The following is a 27253-nucleotide window of genomic DNA, read 5'->3' on the forward strand; positions in this document are numbered from 1 at the left end:
TTAAATGACAAGCAAAATTTCTGTTTTTCAAATGAGGAAAATTAATTTTTTCCAATTAAATGTCATCAAAAAGGTAAACAATATTATTATATTACTTGTTTTGGACAAAAGAATACAATAATAATGTTGATATCTCTTTTCTTAGTCTGACAGGATTGACACTGTACACCTTACAGTTGGACCACTCACCAGGGAGGCTGCAAAGACGACAGATTTTCAACACGTATCTCTATTAAATTTATCTCAATGTTGGATTAGATGCTAAAACTTGGATTGCGTTTCCAAATGTAGGGAGGTTAGGAAGAACAAGGGAGAGGATGATTACAATCAAATTCATAAGGATGATTCGTCGTCTTTGACACACGATTGTGTATTTAATTCACTTAGAATTGATTGATGGTTCTTACATGTCCTACAAATGTAGAAAGAGAAGAGGAAAGTAAAGGAGAGAGGAGTCTCAGTAGCAGTTATCTCAACTACAAGGAGAGCGTTGTTTTAGTTGCTGCACAACTAATCAAACAAAATAAACTTTAAGTGAAAGAGAGTTGTCTTTCTAATTTATTTGAACTTGTAGTGAGGGATAATAATGTCTCCTTTTAGGGCTCAGGTGTGTCGTTCCCAAGCTAGGATACACTAAGTAAAGAAATGGTAAGAAAAAGTAAAGTTTAAAAAAAATAATAAATGGGCAAAATATGCAAAAATTAAATTAAATAGAGGAAATCAATAAGTAAAACAATAGTGGTTAAGTGTATAACCAAAACAGGAAGAGGGGTTAAACGCAATCAAATAAGTAAAGGTCTGAATAGCATATATTCAGATGGGTAATAAATAGATTAGGTACACAGCAAAAAAATCTGAGTGAAATTAACTCTGCTGGGAGTACATGTGAGACCACACTCAAGAGTGTGAAAGTGTTAAAATAGGAGTGTTAAATTAACACTGAAGCAGAGTTAAAGTTAATGAGATAATTAAGTGATTAATTGAGGGATGATTGACCATTATTGATGAGACCTGATGTTAACATGCAGAATCAACAAAGACGAAAATCACTATTTTTATGGTATCACCATTATAGTGGCCAATGTTTGCTTTAGTTGGGCTCTTGACCCCTAAAGTGTTAAAGTCAGATTTTAATTGGCTGTTATAACGGAGTTTTAAAACTGATGGACAAGCAAAGACTCCGCTGACTACAAAGACTATTGTTATTCTTGAATTACTGAGTTAAAGTTACATTGTTGATTATTGCAGCCCTATGATTGTTCAACAAAGTATTTCCAGCATTTTAAATACAATCTGAGGAATTTCTTAAAAGTTGTTTGTTCAAAAATCTTTCAAAAGAGTCTTTCAGTTATACATGCAAACATCAAGAATCAACCTGTCAATCTCAAAAATGGTGAAAATCCAAAAAGCATGTTGCAGTGCATTCTGGGTGCCACCTATCAAAATTCATCCATGGCTCCCATGATGCATTGCGGCGTGAATAAACCATTAGCTGAATTGTTTCAGTAATTTCCTTTATTCTTACTAGTCTATTTTTTTATGTTTCTTTTAGTAGTTTGTTTTCTAATGTTTAGAGTTGTTCTATTTTTCTGAATATGCTGTTTGTCACCGTTGTTGAGATTCCTACACTAATTTTTGATGTATATGTGTGCCTAAAGCAAGCTTTTCTTATGATCAGAACAACTTTCAAGAAATCATTTTAATTAGTGGGTACTGTACAATAACAGGGTTTTTGTAATCAATGAGGTCAATCAAATCTGTTTAGGCTTTAATTGAGTTTGGTGATTCAGGTCAAATGGCCATGTTTTGATTTTTTTCTTGTCTGTTTGTTACAATTCAGTTGTAACAGCCAAACCAAATCTGACTTTAAAAATGTAAGGCTCAAGAGCCCAACTAAAGCAAACACTGACCACTATAATGGTGACATAAAAATAGTGATTTTCGTCTTTGTTGATTCTGCATGTTAACATATGGTCTCGTCAATAATGGTCAATCATCCCTCAATTAATCACTTAATTATCTCATTAACTTTAACTCAGTTTCAGTGTTAATTTAACACTCCTATTTTAACACTTTCACACTCTTGAGTGTGGTCTCACATGTACTCCCAGCAGAGTTAATTTCACTCAGATTTTTTTGCTGTGTACAATAAGTTTACTACTTAAACTTTCAAAGTTTAATAAGGCTTATTCATTCCTAAAATAATTAGGCCCAAAAGAGAATACTATAAATAAAGGATCATATGAAATGATCTGAGAGGGAAATTTTGAATGATTCAAAATAAATTTAATGTTTCAATTAAATTTCAATTTGACAATTAATAATTGTGAGTCGGTATTTCCCTTTCTAGTAAAATGAAAATAAGTGGTATAGTGAGAAATAAGAGCAATAAGAGAGAGGAAGAGACCAACAAGTGTTAGTTAAGTTGTTTAAAGGGTTAAATCACGTCAGAATTGCCCAAACACACACTATTTATTCAACCACTGGATGTTAATGCTAACGGCTAACCTTTGAGGCTAGTGACTTTAGCATAGACTTCAATGTAAATACAACAGTTTCGTTAGCTTAGCAACACCGTGGAGTTTGTTTACAGTAGCGTCGATGCGCTGCGTGTGCTCAGTTCAAAGTTACTCCAGAAGTACATTAAGGCTTCCGTGTCATGGTCGTCACTGTGGCAACCAAAACACACTCTAGTGGATTAACGTTAGCACATGAATCGTTGCATTGGACGTACAGTTAAGCATGTAACATGAAATGTCGGCTCATTTCAACACTGTACAAATAACAACACCGCTTTTAGTTGGTTTTACGATGTGGCACTTAAACTCTCAGTTCGTATGGAGTTACATTTATCTTAATTTCAAATAGCAGCTTCGTGCTGTAGTTAAAGGAACACATTAATAGCGATCTCTGCAGATCTGAGTCTCCGTGCCAGTTTCTCTGGACACAAACACAAAAGGTTTCCTTCGCTGTTGGTACACAGTTAAAATTTACTTGATCAAGCTTTTAAAACACTCCCATTCAAATTACTCTCAGACACACGCAGTGTTCTGCGAGATTGCATTCACTTTGCGACCGCATACAAACAGCCAAACATTATTCTCTAATGTTTAATGTTAACTTAGGGGAGTCAAATATCAAATTTGATTCGACAGTGGAACACGCACTGGCAATCAAACTATGAATACTGAGGCTTGATACATAGATTGAGGAACACACTCAAAACTATTCTTTATTCACCGATTTATATCCCTTTTGAATTAATAACAGTTTAGCTCCGTTCAGCGAACGGTGACTGAGATAGTGTTTGAGAGGAACTGGAACACGCAGTGAAATCAAATCAGCTATAAACAAGGCATTACACAAATGAGGAACACGCTCAATTTCTACCTTATTGTACGATCTCAGATGTTTACTTTTAAGTTCACTTACTGCTGTTAACAATGGAGACACGGACTTGCAGTCTCCTCTGGTTTCATTCATTTAGCGGGCGCGCGCTGCTTACGTCACGGGTCACCCACAGACACACACACACACACACACACACAGTCTCGCTAGCTTCTCATAAAAGATTAAATAACTTGGTTTATGCTCACAATTTAGATTAAACTGCCCGCATTATCTCCACCATAAATATGTAAGGGAAACAGGTCAATTTAGCTCAAAGGGAATCATTTAAGATTTTAAAGGGAATTTGAACAGAATCACTGTTTCACGGCTGATCACTGAGACGCCCTGCGATTCACTGAACGAGCCGTTTAACATCAAATCTGCACTGGATATTAATATCCAAAGTATAGTGAAAACACTATCAATTAGCACAGTAACAAGATCGGCAGTTTAAGACATTAACTTGTAAGCACTAAACACAAGATACTTCTCTTTTCAATATGAATAAGGCTTTATTAGATAAATCTACGACATATAAACTAATCTAACACATAAACGCACGCACGCACACATTCACACAAGTTGCAGGCAGATCGAAAGTTAGGGAAAAATAAGTTTAAGAGAATGGACATGTGGAATCCCAAGTTTACAGCAATACGTTAAATTGCATAGACATGAACAACCATCAATCACTTAATTAACCCTCGCATTGAGTTCCTCAATGAGGTTAAAATTATATTAGATACACCAGCACAAATGTCTGAAGGTACATTGCCTGTGTAAAGTTGTCGCTGATTGGCTGGAAGTTCAGTAGTCGTTGAAGTGACGTCTTGAGAAGCCGTGGTTGGGCGTTGGCTGAAAATGCAGAGAGTTGTGTGTAGCTGGCTGAAGTTGAACTCGACGTTACAAAACTTAACTCAGAACACGAAACTCTCAAACGGAAAAGAAAAGAAGTAAAGTTTGGCGAGACTAGGTGGTGTTCCTTCTCATCGTGTCTAAGTAGCAGCAGGCGTGCAGGCTAAAGCACGCCGGAACCGCGCTCAAAGAACAGTGATGACAAACAGCATGGCTAAAAGCTAAAGCTAAGAAGCAAAGCTAAAAGCTAAAAGCTGGCATGACTGATAGCAGAAGCAAAGCTAACAACTAAAAGCCGACATGACTAATAGCAGAAGCAAAGCTAGAGACTAAAAGCAAGATTTTATGGTGTCCTGAGTATTTAAACTGGCCTGTTGGCCACACCTCAAATGTTGTCTTGACCAATCAAATATTGTCTTGGCTCGGGGGCATCATAAATCATATGTTTATCTTACCAAGCATGTGGTCCAAATTTTCCCGCTCTTGCAGGGTCTAATTTTGGACATGATTCCTATAACCAGAATATGATATATTTGACAAATAATTGATTGTCTGGACTAATTCAAGCAAGCAGATTCGATTACGTAGACACTAGACATGACTATGTATCCTTAAACTATCCCATAGTTATTAAAAGACATACACAATAAGTGATTTTAACATGATAGTCAAATGTGTGGGTTACATATAAATGAATATGGAGTTAAGCGAAGGACTAATATTCATTCAGAAGTCATTTTGGAGTTCATTTTGGTCCATATACATGTAGAAAAGACAGGTTCTTTGCCATTCTCTTGGCAAAGATGTCTGTGGAGACCAGAGGTTCAAAGCCCCTTCCCCCTTAGGAATTTCAGTCTGGTTCTGCTAGGTGGGGGGGAAGTCAAAAGATCTTGTGTAGTACTCTCATGGGTTTACACATGATGTCCTGGCGTTGCTTATCAATTACGAACAACAAATTTGACAAATCTCTTCTCCGAATTGAAATTGTCAATAATTGTTCTAGTGGTGTTAATGTTGAAAGCTGTTCTGTGAAAGCTTTGGTTGGTTGGTTATCTTGCTTGGGACTTGTGGTACAGAATGTTTTATGACTTCCTGTTGCCTTACTGAGGAATTCAGCTCGTGTTTCAGCCACAGCCCTGATCGACTCTTTAATTTGTCTGGTTCGAGTCATTTCTGCTACAAAAGTTATGGACCAGAAACCCATGAGATGGCATCATTGGAATGTTCTAAGAAAGCATAACCTTCTTAATTTTGATAGTTTCATTGATTTGAATTATTTCAAATTGGTTTTTAAATGTCTAATGAATCAGGTTTTGTTCTCTGAAAAATCTCCTGTGAACTGGTGTTAAATTAGCATTCATGCTAAAACACTTAAGCAAATGCATATGGTTTGTCCAATGTAACTGTGATGTCAATGTTAAATAAAAAAAATTATACTAATACTAATACAAAAAAAGTGTTACATTAATAAAAAAGAAAACAATAAAAAAGGGGGCATTATTTAAATGAAAGGAAATCTAAACATTTAATAAAGTAAAAAGTTCTGAGCTTTATGGTGATTTTATTTCGGTTAGACCTTTGCCTACATTGACGCTGATTCATTAAAGAGGAGGGGCTCCCCTGTTCCAAGATGGCGGCTCTGTTGATGCATTCGTTCCAATGAACTGCCGTAGCCAATGCGACATCTAGTGTACATATCTATGATATTACATGATAAGAAATACTCACAGACATTGCTTTAACAAAGGGGAAAAAGAAAAGGCGATTGTTCATAAAACGGAGGACTGAGAGAACTTGCAGACTGCTGCGACTGACTATGGCATAGCGATCTACTTCCTGGTTCATGACGTGGGCAGTAGCGTGTTACTACTGTTACAAAGATAAACAGATCATGCTGTACTCTTGAAACAAACAAAAATTTAAATAGAAATTGAAAGTGGCATGACACTCCCCGCCTGGGGTCTTTAAAGAGCCCACATTAATTAACGGAATCAGTCTTTGGAGAAAGAAGCAAAACCACTTCTGTAACAGGTTGAGAAAAGGTCTTTCTGGTTCCATCTTTGACAATTTTTACTTGAACTTTCTGAACCAATCCATCTTCTTCTGGAATTTTTTTTATGATGAAGCCCATAGGCCAATAATTTCTCTTAGCTTGATTGTCTTTCAAGAGAACTATGTCTCCTTCTTGGAGATTCAGCCTCTTTCCTTGCCACTTGTACTGAAGCTGTAATGTTTTGAGGTATTCATTTTTCCACCTGTTCCAAAACATGTCTGCTAGGCCCTGAACATACTTCCATTCTTCTCTGATGAGATGTGCTTCGTCAAAGCTTCCTCACAGAAAAGGAGGTTCAGAACCTGTCTTGAGAATTAGAAGCATCACTGGACTGAGGATAAGAAGCGATTCTGGATCCGCTTACATTGGAATGATCCAGTCAATTTCCCAAGGTCCAAAAACGATGACACCTACATAGGTGAAAGGAGGTGCCACTTGTAGCCGTTCTGCTGGCAGAGCTGCCATCTGCTGATCTTCCATTTTTTCTCTTAGTCTTTTACAAGTTACGCATCTGTGAAGCAAGCTGCTGATGCAGCATTTAGCTCCCACTAGCCAGAATCCTGCCGTTCGAATGGTTTTTGTCTTCCTTGGGTTTTCTACTGCTTCGTGATAGTGAGACACAAGCAGGGTAGCTACATGATTCCGGCCAGGAATGATGATGGGATGAACCTCTTTCATACTCAGATCCGACTGTTCATTTCAACTTCCTACTCTAAGAAGTTTATTTTGGTTCAAGATGGGGTGCAGTTTCCAAGGGCTACTATTTGGTGGAATGTTAAGTTCCTCTGAATAGCACTCATTCTAGACACTCTTCACAATACTTTTCTTTGCTTTCAACAATTCTTCATCTGTAGGTCGACAGACATGCTACCCTTGACATTCATCCTGGGTAGAGAGGGTGAAGGAAAGTGCTGAACTTGGAGAAGCGTTTGAAAATTGTTGGATGTATCACATCTCTGGCAACATAAGTGAAACCACTTGTCACCACCTGGGGATGCACTTAAGGGTCCACGTCAGGGTCGATAAGGTCGTAAGCTTCTTGAAGCTCAAGTGAATGGAAAGATACATCATGAAGAAAGGCTGGCCCTTTGAGCCAAGTTGTGCTGCTAATCAAGCCTGAAGTCACAGTTTTTGATCCAATGTCAGCTGGGTTGAGGTTCATTGGGACATACTTCCACAGAGCAGAACAAGGTGATTGACAGATTCTTTGGATCCTGTTGTGTACGTAGACAAAGAATCTTATTGACTGGTTCTGGATGTATCCTAATACAACTTCTAATATAAGCTCCTAAAAGAGGTGCTTCCAGAAGTCATAGATCCTCTTCTGACTATTATTAATTCCTCATTGTCATTAGGATATGTCCCCAAAACCTTCAAACTGGCTGTTATTAAGCCTTTCATCATAACATGGCTTACACATAACATACTAATATGATTTTAATATCCAAACCCGTTAAATGATTTTTAGGCTGCATTAATTAGATAAACCGGAACCGGGAACACTTCCCATACCACCCGATATACTTGCTACATCATTAGAAGAATGACATCTATGCTAATATTAGTCTGTTTCTCTCTTATTCCAAGGTCACCGTAGCCACCAGATCCAGTCTGTATCCAGATCAGAGGGTCACTGCAGTCACCCGGATCCAGTACGTATCCAGACCAGATGGTGGATCAGCACCTAGAAAGGACCTCTACAGCCCTGAAAGACAGCGGAGACCAGGACAACTAGAGCTCCAGATACAGATCCCCTGTAAAGACCTTGTCTCAGAGGAGCACCAGGACAAGACCACAGGAAACAGATGATTCTTCTGCACAATCTGACTTTGCTGCAGCCTGGAATTGAACTACTGGTTTCGTCTGGTCAGAGGAGAACTGACCCCCCCAACTGAGCCTGGTTTCTCCCAAGGTTTCTTTCTCCATTTTGTCACCAATGGAGTTTCGGTTCCTTGCCGCTGTCGCCTCTGGCTTGCTTAGTTGGGGTCACTTCATCTAGAGCGATATCGTTGACTTGATTGCAAATAAATGCACAGACACTATTTAAACTGAACAGAGATGACATCACTGCATTCAATGGTGAACAGCCTTTAACTGTCATTTTTCATTATTGACAAACTGTTTTGCTAATGAATGTTGTTCAGTTTCTTTTGGCGCAATGAATTTTTTTTTTAAAGCGCTATATAAATAAAGGTGACTTGACTTGACTAGATCACCTGTGGTGGAGAATGATTTATAAGGGCATGGTATCTGGCGACTCTTCAGTTCTCGGAGCTACCGTTTCCATCTTGTCCATTCAGTCTCCATGTCTTTGGGGAGGAGTGTGTCCCATTCCTCTGCTTGCTTAGTTCTCTGAGTATCAGTCTTCCATGAACCGTGATAGGTGAAAGGAATCCTAGAGGTTCTTAAAGGCTGTTCACAGTCGAAACCACTCCTCTCCTCTGGTTATCTTCGATTTAAGAATGTTGAAATGATTTTGAAACGCTTCGATGAGTGCTGGTCTATCTGAAGTAATTTTGAGATTAGAAGCTGCAAGCATCTTCTGTGCTCACTCTAGGATGCTGTGCTGAAAGACTTCAAAGCATAGTCAATATTGAACTCATGGTCTATTAATTCTCTTGAATCACTACCATAGTCGGCTTTGTCACAGACCATACACTGCAACAGCAGGGTGCACCAGCAATCTGTAGTCGACGATGTGGGATGTAGGGTCATTGATCCAGTACCACAGGAAGCGAAGAAAACCACGGTGGTCCTCCTTGACGAGAAAGCAGTGGAACATGTGCTCGATGTCGGCAGTGATCACCACCTATTCCTTCCTAAACCTCATAAGAACACAGGACCATTGAGCAAGATATCGTTGAGCGACACTCCTTCATATGATACACTGCTGTCGAAGACCACACAAATTCTATCTGGTTTCCTTGGATAATTCACACTGAACACTGAACACTACATCCTCCATGGATGGGGTGAGTCTATGGTTGTCAGGAGAATGAGCAAAGACAGTCTGCCCAAAGCAGTCTCCACTGAGCGTCTTGGAACCATGGATGGATGTTGGTACTGAATGATGCTGAGGTCTAGATGTTTGACCAAATACCTCTTTCACTGGTTGTTGCATGGTTGAAGATAACTCATGTGACTGTTCTCTAAGATGGCTGTTTTGTTGCTTCTCACCTCTTGTGTTCTTTTAGCACCTCCAAGGCATACATCACCGATGACGACTCATCCTAGATCAAGCCTTTGCGCAAATGGTGCATCTCCTGGGCCATTTATCTGTTCACAGACCTTGTGTACTTGTAAGATGTCTCTGCCCAGTAAGGGGAGATGTTTGGTATCTGGATCTAAAGGCAGAATCTTGTCAGCGATGCGCTTCAGGTGGGCATGATTGTAGGCTGCTTCCAGTGTAGGAATCTCAGTGCAAACGTTAGGGATTTTGTTGCACTCCAGGAGTGTAGGTAGATGAATGCTTATTTTCTTCTCCACTGACTCCACAGTTTAACCGCTGGCTTTCCTCCTCGCCGTCTCTGAACACCCTGCAAAGGTCTTGAGGTTATATGAGAAAGGACTTTCAGAGATCATAAAAATCACAAAAGAACTTCAACCATGGAGTGATTGCTATGTTCATCTAGTATGGCGTTCATTCTCTTGGACTCCTTCTTGCAGCCGTTGGGGAACACACTGACAAGGCAGAACTTAGGACATGTTCTGGCACTCAATCCTTCACCACATATTTGAGTGCACACTGACTTATCCTCCCGGATAAAAAGTGCTTGAATTTCTTTCTCAAAAGGTTGTACAAACCCTGAAATGAATAAAATAATGCATTCAACTATTTCTAAAAAAACACCATGGTTACAGTTAGTGTTACCGCTTTTTCTGACATAAAACCTAGCATTTATAAAACTGCATTTTTCCATCTCAAAAATATATCTAAATTACGGCCTATGCTCTTGATGTCTAATGCAGAAATGTTAACCATGCGTTTATGACCTCAAGGTTAGATTATTGTAATGCTTTTTTGGGTGGTTGTTCTTCATGCTTAATAAACAAACTCCAGCTAGTCCAAAATGCAGAAGCTAGAGTTCTTACTCGAACCAGGAAGTATGACCATATTAGCCCGGTCCTGTCAACACTGCACTGGCTCCCCATTGAACACCATATAGATTTTAAAATATTGCTTATTACCAGAGGTGTGGACTCGAGTCATGTGACTTGGACTCGAGTCAGACTCAAGTCATGAATTTGATGACTTCAGACTCGACTTGACAAAATGTACAAAGACTTGCAACTCGACTTGGACTTTAACATCAATGACTCGTGACTTCACTTGGACTTGCGCCTTTTGACTCGAGAAGACTTGCTACTTCCCATGAAAACCTGGGGGAAAAAAAATGTTCAGACGGCCGCGCCGCTCTCAGTATCTGCATCTGTGAAAAAAATGTGCACCACCTGTATGCATGCAGAGAGCACGCACGCTGCCTGCACGACATCCAATCACTGTAGTCCCACGTTGGTTTGATTCGACAGCATCTAAGAAGGCACATTGCAAAACAACCACTGAAGTGCAACAAGAAACAATGCGCCAGTTGGGAAAAGGATACCAAAAATACTTTCGTTTGGCTATACAAATTTCGAGGTAGTCGACAAAAAACGAGTTGCAATTTGCAAAACATGCGGGTCGAAGATTACAGACGGAGCTGCCACAACGTCCAACTTTGTTCAATACGGAGCCCCGCACGTCACCAAAAAAATCAATCCGTGGTGACGGTTTTGCAATCCGTCCCCTCAATTTATAAACCGTACTCACGAATTCATAAACTGTTCCCTCGGTTTAACAAATCATACCCACGGATTAACAAACCGTGCCCACGAATTCCCAATCCGTGCACTCAGATTTTGTAAACCGTACCCTCGTTTTTTGAATCCGTACCCACGAATTCATAATCCGTGCGCACGCTTTCGCAATCCGTTCCCTCGGATTTGTAAACTGACACGCCTAACCCTTTTTCATAGTATCCAATGAGTCCACGATCAGCATTCACAAAATAGTCTTCTTTTTAGTGTTTATTTTATATTAATCACCAATAGGATAAGACACAGCCGCCTGTGTTTTATGGCCAAAAAATTAAACGCTAAAAAGAAGAAGAAAATAAGGGTAAAAAGCAATACAAAACAAATAATATGCCGGTTATGTTTTCTCTCTAACTGAATGCAATGTTATTTTGGGCCTAATTATTTAATAATAACATTAACAGTGAAACATACATCTAACTCCGGCAGGTGGGGTGGGGTGGGTGGAAGTCTTCATGCATGTTAAGAAAGAATTGTACACAAGCATTTCCAAAACTGTCAAAGGTTATTTAAAAATAAAGCAATTCATGAATTATTTTCTTGTACTCATTTATTTAGCCTACAAATTAAAATTATAAAAATAACTTTATTTTTATCATTATTATATATTATTATACAGGTTATGCATAAGAATCTTTTATCCAAAACAATTTACAAAACAGGAAAAAATTACTCCAGAGTTAGTCACAATGCCAGGTTTATTGTACAATACTAATCAAGTGCTATTATAAGAGTATCCCTTTATTATTATTAAACCTATTCCACATAATAATATTCAATAAAACTGTATGTTAACACGTAGGAGCTTGCTGCATGAATCCATGAGTACGGTTTACAGATCCGTGGAAATGGATTGCGAAAGTGTGCGCACGGATTATGAATTTGTGGGTACGGATTCAAAAAACGAGGGTACGGTTTACAAAATCTGAGCGCACAGATTGGAAATTCATGGGCACGGTTTGTTAATCCGTGGGCACGATTTGTTAAACCAAGGGAACAGTTTATGAATTCGTGAGTACGGTTTATAAACTGAGGGGACGGATTACAAAACCGTCGCCACGGATAGATTTTTTTTCTCCTACAGGTGACGTGCGGGGCTCCGTAGTACGGAGCCTGAAGTTGCACGAAGAAAGGTACGTTTTGAATGAATGCTAAGCACCTTATCGGATGTACCATACTGTATCAACGAGACAGTAAACGCACGTCTCCCTTGCTGGTTCATGCTAACAAAAATAGGGATTTTTGAACCCGGATTATAGGACGTACATGAGTGTAGCACACTCAGATGGAAAACCTTGCCAACATCATGTCAACGTCCGTTTTAAAGTACCATTTCTACCTTGCTACTAGACGGATAAACACAAATGTATATCTCAGTCTCTCCAACAAACATGAGACAAAAACAGGCCATTGTTCTAGTGCAATATGCTGTTGAAATACAAGCAATTTTTGTGAAAATTTTAATTTTCAGTTTTTTACTGTATTTTATTAATGTCATTGTATAAATGAGGTTTAAATAAATACAAATCTTACAAACATGCATAATTTTTATAAATTTTATTTCTGTGGTAAGAGGACTTGAAATGACTCAAAACTAAAATGGTAGGACTTTGGACTCGACTTGAGACTTGTTGGCTTTGACTTTTGACTCGACTCGGGACTTGCCTCATATTTGACTCGACTTGACTCGGGACTCGAGGGCAAAGACTTGAGACTTTCTTGTGACTTGCATAACAATGACTTTGTCCCACCTCTGCTTATTACTTATAAATGTATTACTCTGAATGGTTTAGCACCTCAGTATTTGAATGAGCTCTTGTTAAATTATAATTATCCACGTCCGCTGTGTTCTCAAAACTCAGGCAATTTGACTGTGACGAGTGGGGCGGGGCCGAGGGATGTGGGAACACGAGTGAGGCCGGTGGAGTGATTGGGAAATCAGCGACACCTGCGACCCACCACCGGTCTCGAGTCCCACATAGGAGATGGAAGGATATAAAACTGGAGCGACGACACTGAAAGACGAGAGAGGACCAGGCCTGGGCTTTTAGTTGTGTTTTGGTTTTTATTTGAGCGCACCAGTCGTCCGTGAGGGGCTGGTGCGCTGTTTTGTGTTTATTTTGTATTATTAAAATAAAATGTTATTTGATTGTCCGCCGGTTCCTGTCTCCTTCTTCCCGACGATTACAAAGGTTTCAATTCATTACATTGACATAAACTAGAATATCAAAATCAACTGCGGGCGACAGATCCTTTTCCTATTTAGCACCTAAACTCTGGAATAACCTACCTAACATTAAATCTAGATTAAAGACCCATCTCTTTAACCTGGCTTACACATAACACACTAATACGCTTCTAATATCCAAATCCGAACTGGCCCCCCAACTGAGCCTGGTTTCTCCCAAGGTTTTTTCTCCATTCTGTCACCGATGGAGTTTTGGTTCCTTGCCGCTGTCGCCTATGGCTTGCTTAGTTGGTGTTAGTTAGTTGCTTAGTTTATTTTGCATTGTTGACACTGTTTTCCTAATTAGTGTTGTTCAGTTGCTTTGACACAATCTTTTTTGTTTAAAGCGCTATATAAATAAAGGTGACTTGACTTGACTTATGTCAGCACTGATTATAACAGAGAATTTTTGTGCAGAATTTGAATGATTCTCTCTAGATCTCACAGTAACCTTATCATTGTGCAGTGAATTCAAACAGTTCTTACTGGATCTCGCAGCACTGTTGCATCTGTGCAGTAAAAGTGTTGCAAAATCAAATCAACTTTGGATCCCAAACAAAGCTGTTCTGAGCTCGGATAAGTTTGTTTGCATCGCGGTCCGAGCTGATAAACGTAGAGTTGTTACATTTCAGCTTTTAAATAATATAATAAATAAAAAGAAAACAGAATAAAAAAAGAATAGAGCAAGCTAGTGTTAGAGGTCTTTACACACACACACACACACACACACACACACACACACACACACACTATTGCATAATAAATTAAAAGAAAATAGAATACAAAAAGATTAGAAAGGTAGTTAGATTTTTTTAAGAATAGAATTAGAATACTGAGTGCTAAAGTTAGAGAGTCAAATAAAGATGGAAGAGATGTGTTTTAAGACGATTCTTGAAGATGGCTAAGGACTCAGCTGCTGGGATTGAGTTGGGGAGGTCATTCCACCAGGAGGGAACATTTAATTTAAAAGTCCATAAAAGTGACTTTGTGCTTCTTTGGGATGGCACAATCAAGCGACGTTCACTTGCAGAACGCAAGCTTCTAGAGGGCACATAAGTCTGAAGTAACAAATTTAGGTAAATGGGTGCAGAGCCAGTGGTAGTTTTGTAGGCAAACATCAATGCCTTGAATTTTATGCAAGCAGCAATTGGAAGCCAGTGCAAATTGATAAACAGAGGTGTGACGTGTATTCTTTTTGGCTCATTAAAAATCAATCTATACTAATGGTCAAATAAAATAGATAACTTATGTTTACTCTATGTAGATTTTTTTTATTTACATTACTTACATTAATCTAAAGCAGTGCTGACTGTGAATTCTACATAATCACACATACATCTCTCAGTCAGATGTCTGTTCATGTTGTGATGTGCTCATCTGCAATTATCTTAGAACAGTTTTCTGTCTTATATTAAAAAGACATTTAATCGTCTTTAAGGTGTATATGGTTTATGTAAATCTACTTTGGAGATGTACATGCACTTACTAGAGCTCCGCTGTTCCCTGTACATAATAAAACATGTTTTTACAGAAAGAAATTACAAATATACTCTAAGGTTACTGATTAGCGTCTTTACACCTTAACAAATCAACAGTTTACTCTACAGTAGCTCAACAAATATGATTTTAACATGCAGATTTGGGTGTTTTGGTTTCTAATACCCTTTGTAAACACCCTCGTTGCTGCTCTCCTTCACATTTGATGATGATGTATCCACTTCTTTTTTCTATTTTTATAAATGAATTAGGGCAGGGAATAAAATCCGCAAAGTTAAATTTTTATGCTGACGATACAATAATTTATTCAGCTGCAGCCTCTCTTTCACAAGCTATTGAAATTTTACAGGATTCTTTTAATACTTCTCAGCATAATTTACTCCAATTAAAATTAATTTTAAATTGGAATAAAACTATGTACAGTACATTGTTTTTTCACGTAGTCGTTCCATGATCACTGCCCCATCTATTCTTACTGTTGATGACGTGCATATAGAGAGAGTAACAACCTACAAATATCTGGGAATATGGATAGACGAGAAGTTGGCATTTGATGTTCATATTGATTTCTCAGTAAAAAAATTAAAACCAAGATTGGGCTTTCTCTTTTTCGGCAAAAAAAAATAAAAAATGTTTTTCCTTTGGAGCTAGAAAGAAAATTATTCACAGTACTTTTTTACCCATTTTAGATTATGGTGATAATATTTATATGCATGCTTCTATATATTTATTAAAAAGATTAGATTGCATTTATCATGCTGCGTTGCGTTTTATAACAAATGCTTGTTCACGTACATTGTTTGTTATATAACCGTGGCTGGACCTCCTTACATCAAAGAAGGAAATCTGATCATCGATTGGCATTAAATTAGAAGTACCTAGGATACACTCAGAACATGGAAAATCAGCTTTCTCCTACTCTGCTCCTTGGCTGTGGAATGAATTTCAAATTATTGCTCAACTAGAAAGAATTCCTTCTTTGAATGTGTTTAAAAATATATTGTGATGTAAAATGAATGAAGTGTGTGGCTGTTTTAATTAATTTGGTGACATTTGATTAATGTTTTTGTATTTACCTTGTCTGTTTAGAATTTGTTTTATGTGTTTTGTAATTATGTGAAACTTTAATACGGCCATCTTGGCCAGGACTCCCTGGAAGAAGAGATTTCTTTTCATCTCAATGGGACCTTCCTGGAAAAATAAAGGTTAAATAAAAATAAATAAATAAAAATCCTCTCACGTGGCATCCTGGGATTGAAAAGTATCCATCAATGAACACTCCAGAATCCTGGCTGAGGCAGTAGGACATCCGGGGATTTCTCGCCTACTGTTTCATGAATACTGAGGTTTTCAAACATACTTCTTTCTTCACATACTCTTTTTTTCCCTACTATATAGTAGGTAAGTAGGCATATTAGAATGCAAATTAAGTATGCGAACGTCAAAATCTCGTGACAATTAGTTTAATTTTCACTCCAAATCTTTTATGAATATAGGATATAAACATACTCATTCGCTCTCCTACTGCTTTTTGCCTACTATATGCACACGATTACTATTTCATTACCTCGCTTCGCTCAGGGCTGGACTGGTAATCTGGCATATCAGGCAAATGCCTGGTGGGCCGATGTACTTTGGAGCCAGTCAATATAACATTTTTTTTTTTTTTTTTTTAATTGGCCAACGACCGGCCCATAAAGCAGTGACAGCGGCCCATTGGTTCATTTTCCATACTGACACTGGGCTGGCCCAATCATCTCTTAACCGGCTCCACCCCTCCCCCTCTGTTTCTTGTGTCAGATGCAGTCAGTGGCTCAGAGCCAGAAACAAAAGCGCAAGGGGGTTGCAGAGAAGTCGCGGGCCAAAAAAATAAACATTCAACATGTGCAAAAATAACCGACATATTTAGTGCTGTAGCTTCAGTTTTCAAGCCTACAATACCTGACAACATTTAGCAAAAACAGGTGAAGCATAGCACATGGAGGAGAGGTGACTAGCCATGGAAGCGCTGGCGGCACCCAGGCAGAGGAGCAGGTGTCTGATAGTGAAGTCAAGGAGGGACAGAGTGAGCAGGAGAGTGTAATTGAAATGGTAAGCATAGTAGCTACATGATTAACAGGGAGGGAGTATTAATCCGGGCAGGTGCAGGAGGATAGTGTGTCTGTGTGTGTGTAGGCCTGGTTGGGCCACAACAAAGATGACTTAAAGGTCCCGTTCTTCGTGAGCCCATGTTTCAAACTTTAGTTAGTGTGTAATGTTGTTAGAGTATAAATAATATCTGTAAAATTCTAAAGCTCAAAGTTCAATGCCAAGCTAGATATTTTATTTAACAGGATTCACCTACATCGAATGACCAGTTTGGACTACATTGCTCTACTTCCTGCAGTAATGACGTCACTAGATCAGTTTTTTGACTAACCTCCGCCCACAGGAATACACAAAAAAGGGGGCGTGGTCTTGTTGCGCTCCGACGGAGAAGAGGAAGAGTTGCGTTTCTCTTTGTCGCCATGTTGTCGAAACGCTGTTATTTTCATCTCTGAGTCCAATCACCTTTGTTTGAGATTAATGGTTACAATTTATGTTTAACTCAGTTCCCGAAAATTATAATCCACATGTGCAGCATATTTTGCTGAGGACAGCTTCCTCAATCTCAATCAGTTTAATGCTGGATTCGCACAAAGATTATTCTTGAAAAATGGAGCAGTTCCCTCTTTGTCTGGAGAAGGAGTTGTTTATGGACCACAACCGGTAAATGTTTTTTTTTTTAAGTTGGTGCGTTTAAAAGTTTCTGTAACTTCTGTAAATCGAATGCGATTTTCATGGTCATGTCAATGTCAATGTCAATGTCACCTTTATTTATATAGCGCTTTAAACAAAATACATTGCGTCAAAGCAACTGAACAACATTCATTAGGAAAACAGTGTCAATAATGCAAAAATGAGAGTTAAAGGCAGTTCATCATTGGATTCAGTTATGTCATCTCTGTTCAGTTAAATAGTGTCTGTGCATTTATTTGCAATCAAGTCAACGATATCGCTGTAGATGAAGTGTCCCCAACTAAGCAAGCCAGAGGCGACAGCGGCAAGGAACCGAAACTCCATCGGTGACAGAATGGAGAAAAAAACCTTGGGAGAAACCAGGCTCAGTTGGGGGGCCAGTTCTCCTCTGACCAGACGAAACCAGTAGTTCAATTCCAGGCTGCAGCGAAGTCAGATTGTGCAGAAGAATCATCTGTTTCCTGTGGGCTTGTCCTGGTGCTCCTCTGAGACAAGGTCTTTACAGGGGATCTGTATCTGGGGCTCTAGTTGTCCTGGTCTCCGCTGTCTTTCAGGGATGTAGAGGTCCTTTCTAGGTGCTGATCCACCATCTGGTCTGGATACGTACTGGATCCGGGTGACTGCAGTGACCCTCTGATCTGGACACAGACTGGATCTGGTGGCCACGGTGACCTCGGAACAAGAGAGAAACAGACAAATATTAGCGTAGATGCCATTCTTCTAATGATGTAGCAAGTACATAGGTTGTTATGGGAAGTGTTTCCGGTTCCGGTTTACCTAATTAATGCAGCCTAAAAATCCTTTAACGGATTTGGATAATAAAAGGATATTAGTATGTTATGTGTATGCCAGGTTAAAGAGATGGGTCTTTAATCTAGATTTAAACTGCAAGAGTGTGTCTGCCTCCCGAACAATGTTAGGTAGGTTATTCCAGAGTTTGGGCGCCAAATAGGAAAAGGATCTGCCGCCTGCAGTTGATTTTGATATTCTAGGTATTATCAAATTGCCTGAGTTTTGAGAACGTAGCGGACGTAGAGGATTATAATGTAAAAGGAGCTCATTCAAATACTTAGGTGCTAAACCATTCAGGGCTTTATAAGTAATAAGCAATATTTTAAAATCTATGCGATGCTTGATAGGGAGCCAGTGCAGTGTTGACAGGACCGGGCTAATATGGTCATACTTCCTGGTTCTAGTAAGAACTCTTGCTGCTGCATTTTGGACTAGCTGTAGTTTGTTTACTAAGCGTGCAGAACAACCACCCAATAAAGCATTACAATAATCTAACCTTGAGGTCATAAATGCATGGATTAACATTTCTGCATTTGACATTGAGAGCATAGGCCGTAATTTAGATATATTTTTGAGATGGAAAAATGCAGTTTTACAAATGCTAGAAACGTGGCTTTCTAAGGAAAGATTGCGATCAAGTAGCACACCTAGGTTCCTAACTGATGATGAAGAATTGACAGAGCAACCATCAAGTCTTAGACAGTGTTCCAGGTTATTACAAGCAGAGTTTTTAGGTCCTATAATTAACACCTCTGTTTTTTCAGAATTTAGCAGTAAGAAATTACTCGTCATCCAGTTTTTTATATTGACTATGCAATCCATTAGTTTTTCAAATTGGTGTGTTTCACTGGGCTGCGAAGAAATATAGAGCTGAGTATCATCAGCATAACAGTGAAAGCTAACACCATGTTTCCTGATGATATCTCCCAAGGGTAACATATAAAGCGTGAAGAGTAGCGGCCCTAGTACTGTGCCTTGAGGTACTCCATACTGCACTTGTGATCGATAGGATACATCTTGATTCACTGCTACGAACTGATGGCGGTCATATAAGTACGATTTAAACCATGCTAATGCACTTCCACTGATGCCAACAAAGTATTCAAGTCTATGCAAAAGAATGTTGTGGTCAATTGTGTCAAACGCAGCACTAAGATCCAATAAAACTAATAGAGAGATACACCCACGATCAGATGATAAGAGCAGATCATTTGTAACTCTAAGAAGAGCAGTCTCAGTACTATGATACGGTCTAAATCCTGACTGGAAATCCTCACATATACCATTTTTCTCTAAGAAGGAATATAATTGTGTGGATACCACCTTTTCTAGTATCTTGGACAGAAAAGGGAGATTTGAGATTGGTGTATAATTAACTAGTTCTTTGGGGTCAAGTTGTGGTTTTTTTGATGAGAGGCTTAATAACAGCCAGTTTGAAGGTTTTGGGGACATGTCCTAATGACAATGAGGAATTAATAATAGTCAGAAGAGGATCTATGACCTCTGGAAGCACCTCTTTCAGGAGCTTAGATGGTATAGGGTCTAACATACATGTTGTTGGTTTAGATGATTTAACAAGTTTATACAATTCTTCCTCTCCTATAGTAGAGAATGAGTGGGACTGTTCCTCAGGGGATCTATAGTGCACTGTCTGATGTGATACTGTAGCTGACGGCTGAATGGTTGCAATTTTATTTTTACAACTGCGCTCTATTTTTCGGGCTGCTCTCTTTAGGGTGCGAGTATGCTCATTATACCATGGTGTCAAACTGTTTTCCTTAACCTTCCTTAAGCGTAAAGGAGCAACTTTATTTAAAGTGCTAGAAAAGAGAGAGTCCATAGTTTCTGTTACATCATCAAGTTGTTCTGAGGTTTTGGATATGCTAAGGAATTTGGATACATCAGGAAGATAACTTAAAAAGCAGTCTTTTGTGGTAGAAGTGATGGTTCTTCCATACTTGTAACAAGAAGTAGAATTTACAATTTTGGCTATATGAATTTTGCAAAGAACTAAATAATGATCTGAGATATCATCACTTGGCTGAATAATTTCAACACCATCAACATCAATTCCATGTGACAGTATTAAATCTAGAGTATGATTTCGACAATGAGTAGGTCCTGAAACGTGTTGTCTCACACCAATAGAGTTCAGAATGTCTATAAATGCTGATCCCAATGCATCGTTTTCATTATCAACATGGATATTAAAATCACCAACTATTAAAACTTTATCTGCAGCCAGAACTAACTCGGATGTAAAATCACCAAACTCTTTAATAAAGTCTGTATGGTGCCCTGGTGGCCTGTATACAGTAGCCAGTACAAACATAACAGGGGATTTATCATTAACATTTGTTTCTTTGGATAATGTTATATGAAGTACCATTACTTCAAATGAGTTATACTTGAAGCCTGTCCTCTGAGAAATCCTGAAAACGTTGTTATAAATTGAAGCAACACCTCCACCTTTGCCTTTTAGACGCGGCTCATGTTTATAACAGTAATATTGGGGGGTGGACTCATTTAAAATAATGTAATCATCAGGTTTTAGCCAGGTTTCTGTCAAACAGAGTACATCTATATTATGATCAGTGATCATATTATTTACAAAAAGTGTTTTCGTAGAAAGGGATCTGATATTCAATAAGCCAAGCTTTATCATTTGTTTATCCATATTGCTTCTGTTTTTTATTTGTTGAACCTCAATTAAATTGTTAATCTTAACTTGGTTTGGACGTTTTTTGTATTTTCTAGTTCGGGGAACAGACACAGTCTCTATAGTGTGATATCTAGGTGAAAAAGTCTCTATGTGCTGAGAATTAACTGACCTCTGTGACGGGAGGCAGCTAGCAGACGGTCGGTTTAGCCAGTCTGTCTGCTTCCTGACCTGGGCCCCAGTTAGTCAAGTATAAACACTAAGACTATTTGCCATATTTCTAGAGAGAAGAGTGGCGCCACCCCAGGAGGGATGAAGACCATCTCTTTTCAACAGGTCAGGTCTGCCCCAAAAGCTCGTCCAATTGTCTATGAAACCTATGTTATTCTGTGGGCACCACTTAGACATCCAGCCATTGAGTGATGACAATCTGCTATGCATCTCATCACCACGGTAAGCAGGGAGGGGACCAGAGCATATTACAGTGTCTGACATCGTGCTTGCAAGTTCACACACCTCTTTAATGTTATTTTTACTGATCTCCGACTGGCGAAGTCGAACATCATTAGCGCCGGCATGAATAACAATCTTACTGTATTTACGTTTAGCATTAGCCAGCACTTTTAAATTGGCCAAGATGTCAGGCGCTCTGGCTCCCGGTAAACATTTGACTATGGTGGCTGGTGTCTCTATATTCACGTTCCGTACAATAGAATCACCAATAACTAGAGCACTTTCATCAGGTTTCTCAGTGGGTGCATCACTGAGTGGGGAGAACCTGTTTAATGTTTTGATCGGAACAGAAGAGCGGTGTTTTGACCCACGACTACGCTGCCTCACCGTCACCCAGTTGCCCTGCTGCTGGGGCTCTGTTTTCGGAACCGAACAATGTACAGGAATCCCTGAGCTAGACGCATCCAAAGCCGTATCTAGAGCCCTAACATTCTTACTGTCCTCAATTAAAGTTTGGATGCGTGTCTCTAATTCTGAAATCTTCTCTGTCAGCCTAACTATTTCCCTGCATTTATCACATGTGAATCCCTCATCAGCGACAGAGATAGATAAACTGTACATGTGGCAAGAGGTGCAAGAAACAATGATAGGAGAAGCCATTACTCACCGTGCTTGATGAAAATTCTTACTGCGGTTGTTTGATGAACTTGTGAAAAACACTTTAAAAAACAGAGAGTGATAGTAAGATAAAGATTCTAGAGAAAAAAATAAAATAAAAACAGCTACACGGAGCTACAATTTGCTACAGAAGGCCAACAGGAAGTAGAGAAAACACTGTCCAACGTGGTCAATGGTCATCTCATCAGTAAAGGCGTTCTGTGTTTAGAAGTAAATCTCCAGCACGTGCGTTCAGATCAGGATTGCCAGGTTTTCAAAACAAATCCTGCCCACTTGCTTCTCAAAACTACTCCAAAACTAACCCAATTGCATTTCCAGGAGGGCAGCGTGCGCTCAGCTGCTGTTGAATCACAACACAGGAACCGCTGGCACAATCAGAACTCGTTACGTATTTCTGAAGGAGGGACTTTATAGAACAAGGAAGTCATCAGCCCATTTTTATGACAGTAAAAACAGCGGTATACCGATAGGTGAATTGTGTGAAAAATAATGTGTTTTTTTACACGCGAAACATGAACACGTTAGATTGCACACTGTAAACACAATCAAAGCTTCAAAAAAGTTTTTGTAGCCTGTAACACTCTACTTTATCAGTGAGGTTACATCAATAAAGAGAAAAACAGTTCAGTCATTTTCTAATGCAAAAAGATGTGTATTGTTTCACCACCCATTATATATACATCTCCTAAATAGACCACATGAACAAAGTCCACCAAATGTAATTAAAATAGTCCCCATAGTCTTTGCATAACCAGCTGAATCTCGTAGCTCTTACCGCAAACCTGGTCAGTCCCATACACACATACCCCAGTCCCCGGTGCAGTGTGGCAATACAGGGTCCAAACAGTCACAAAACACTCCTTTAAACACAAGTAAATCCTGCCAGCGAGGCATTAGCTGCAAACGAGGATATCCACCTGGAAACCTAGAGATCCGACGATTGGAAAACTTCCCGGGAAAGCGAGATTAGCAGAGTTAACTTATTCAATTGCAACTTCAGCTGACTATTCTAATGTTAATCCTTTAAAACCCATAACGGCCGTATGGCCCTACTCTATAAAAACTTAAATAATACAATTTGATTAGTTTAATTATTACTCAAAATGACTGCGTAAAGGTGCCCATGACGAGTTACATGTTGGAAGAGAGGTAAACTAACGCATGATATTTGTGGATTAAAACCCACCTTGCATTTTGAAAGCTGTATATTTTTGTTTAGCTGTATATTCAACGAAGAAGATATTTTCTCATGTTTCTAATTCATTTCCGATATCATTAATATGCAATATTAATGGTGAGTGAATAATATGAATATCATATTTATATTATTAGGACATTTTGTGTGAGTAATTTGGTAGTATAGTTTGTTTTTCTTTTTTTATGGGAAGTATCATAATATATTAAAAAGGGTTTTGTGCTCTTTAAAACAAAGTAGCAAAAAACAAAAAAATGTAACAAAGCAGTGGTCCTGTAGCTCAAGTGGTAGAGCATTGCGTTTGCAAGCGTAAGGTTGGGGATTCGAATCTCAGGGAAAACGTTAGGAGAAAATTGTTAGCCTGAATGCACTGTAAGTCGTTTTGAATAAAAGTGTCTGCTACAGTAGGTAGACATCGAAAACGTCTCTTTTACCGCCGTGGCGGTGTAAAGTGCATTTGCAGCTTTTGACCGCTGAGTGGCGCTTTAACCACAAGTTATCAAACAAGCGCATTAAAGCACATTTTCACAAATAGACGTCAGTTTTACCTCGCTGATGTGTTACATTTGACGGCTTCAGTCACGGAAAATGAAAGAAAAACACTGTAGGTAAAATATTTAATATTTAATATCCACAGACGAAAGTTTGGTACTTATGAAGTTATGTGCATTTCTTAGAATGAATTCAAGCAGGATAAATGTCAAGCCTGTGCCTGTACCTGTGATTATATTTTCTCTAATCTACATGGTATTAAACCATATTTTAGATTTGACACATTTAAAAGGTGTGCAGTATTATTTATATTATATTAATTATGCGTTATATTATTCAAAAGAAATTGTGGTTTACTTTGCATCGGAGCATTAAAAGCCTATTTTAGGGGGGTTGGCTACATGGATTAATATGCAAAATGTCAATATTTTCATATATTATGCCTATATTTAAATTTATATTTTCAATATAAATATATTTTTTCCTTTAATAAAAAAACATGCATTTTTGTTATTCATTACCTGTCCTTTAATTTATTGGGGAAAAATATTTGTCTGTAAACCTAAGAAATTGTTGCATGTTTAAACATGAAGCACTGTATAATTTCGTTCCCATTATATAGGCCTAATTAGCCTAAAACAAGAAACAAATAAAATTAAACCTGCACGATTAAATCTTTGAAACTCTAATAAATAGACGGATTAATAAACTGTCCTCAAGATTAAACTCAAGTTCTCTCATTATAATCAACAAAATACACACGATGTAAAAAAGAGCTTCATTCAGACAACATAAGTGATTTTAAAAGGAGCCTTCTTTACTTGCTTTTAGTGCTGGGCGATAGCATATGGCCTAAAAAAAATCAATTTTAAAATCAATTTTCAAATGACAAAGAAATTTTCCAAAACAAGTTTTAATATAGTTATAAACTTATAACTGAGACAAGATGATAAAACAACTGTGATGTTATTACCTTAATGCTGGAAAGACCTTTATTTTATTTTATTATTATTATTAATTATTATATATTATTTTTTATTATTATTTATTTTTTGTTAATACTAGCCCATCAGCTGTGCAAATTTTGTTTGTGAGGAAAATAACAATACATTTTTGTCAGTTATTTTATCTAAACAGATCGATTAATTTCTTCAAGATTTCAAAATCAAATAGCCTACTGATAATGTAGTAGCACTGTAAGATTACATTTGTTTGAATGCATTATTGCTAAAGCGATTGCGTGTGAATGTGCTTTATCTGTTTAAATAATGCTTTAACCCGAAAATAATCAGTAAAAGAAACTCATATAGCCTTTAACATCCCGCTCGACTATTGCAGTCATTATAACCTGATCAAGCCATAGCTAAATATGTTTAACATGAATTCTTGCTGAATTTGCAGTTATATCACGGGCTCCAGTCAGAATCACACCGCTCAGCTCATCATCTGCTCGGCGGCGTGTCTCTGTCAGACTCGCGGGGGAGGGTTGAGCCGCTCTGAACTACGGGAGAACTGAGTGGTGCGTCGGTGGATGTTAAAAAGAAAACCGATTTTCATTCAAACAAACTGATGTAAATTACAAATTCGAGTTAATTGATAAAATCTATTTATCACCCAGCCCTACTGCTTTCATATTATTTAATGAAAAAAAAATGCAGGTGCATTTATATGCAAGTGTGTAAAATATGTGCAAGATTTGCACTGCAGGTGTGATGGTAGATGTGCAGCTTTTATTCTTATTTATTTTATCTTCATTACAAATCTTGTTTGGTTTCATTTTGGATAATTGCATGTAAAAATAATTAATTATTATTCATATTCATATTAATATTCATATGCAAGTATTCGTGCAAAAATTATTAATTCACATTAATGACAGGGCGCATTAATATTCAACATTCAACAATCTGTGAATGTTGCATTTCTCTGTCGGAGAGAGCCAGAACTGTGAATTTCATCTTGCAGCAGACAAGAAAACATTTGTTTATTAATAAATAATTAAAATGTCTCATTTTTCATAATTATTAGGCTACACAGCAAAATCCCCAGTGTTAATTTAACACTCTGAGTGTGGACTCATATAAACACTGAAGCAGTGTTAAAAGTAACACTGAAGCAGAGTTGAAGTTAATGAGATAATTAAGAAGTTAATGGAGTTATGATTGACCATTATTGAAGACACCTGATGTTAACAAGCAGACTCACCAAACAAGAAAATCACAATTTGTGTGTCACCATTATTGTGGTCAGTGTTTGCTTTAGTTGTGATCTTGAACCTTCAGTTATTTACTTTAGACTTTGTGGGCTGTGGTAACAGAATTATAACATACAGACCAGAGCAAAGGCAATCATCTGTGCTATTGATTGTGGTTTGAACTAACTGTCATGGAGTGACCTGAATGCGTGAGTTCAGGTTTTTTAATGTATACATAAATTAAGTGGAAAAAAACATAGCAGTCCAGCATTTTTGGCATAATATGACATGTTTTTAAAAGTTAGTTCTACATAAAAAAAAAATTATTTAGTTTAGACACACAGACATCAAGAATCAGCGTGAGCATCACAACAACGGTGACCATCAAACAGAATATAACGGTGTTACTTTTGTCAATGTCAATGTCAATGTCACCTTTATTTATATAGCGCTTTAAACAAAATACATTGCGTCAAAGCAACTGAACAACATTCATTAGGAAAACAGTGTCAATAATGCAAAAATGATAGTTAGGGTTAGGGTTAGGGGAATGAAACGTCCAAGGTTCAAACCTAAGGTCTGAACCTGGTTGTGCTCGGTCCAATCGTCCACTGACCACTAAACGCCGATCCAAGCCAGGCCAAGCTCACAGACACGCACCCCCCGAGTAGTCCAGGGTTAGAGTGGTTAGGTTAAGGGCCGTGATGTCACCGTGGTTACTGTTGGGTAAGTTTAGGGACAGGGCGGGTATAGCCACAGGGGTTACTGACGGGTAGGTTTAGGGCCAGGGTGGGTATAGCCACAGGGGTTACTGACGGGTAGGTTTAGGGCCAGGGTGGGTATAGCCATAGGGGTTACTAACGGTTAAGTTTAGGGTTGTGGTGTGTTTGACCATAGAAAAGAGGTGTGCAAGTCTAAAAAAGAGAGTCAAAAGGGTAGCAAAATAAAGAGTAGAAAGATAGAAGAAAGAAATCTCAGAATTATGTCTCATTCAGTCCCCTCGGGTGCAGGGTATCCAAACGTTTAATCCATCTACTCTCGGCTCTCAGGCGTTCTTTCAGAGACCATAGTGGATTGGTTTGGAGCCCTGTGATTCGGAGGGAGTCGAGGCCATGAGCCAAAAAATGTTTAACCAG

The sequence above is a fragment of the Carassius carassius genome, chromosome 28 (genome assembly GCF_963082965.1).
Source record: "Carassius carassius chromosome 28, fCarCar2.1, whole genome shotgun sequence".
Lineage (NCBI taxonomy): Eukaryota > Metazoa > Chordata > Actinopteri > Cypriniformes > Cyprinidae > Carassius > Carassius carassius.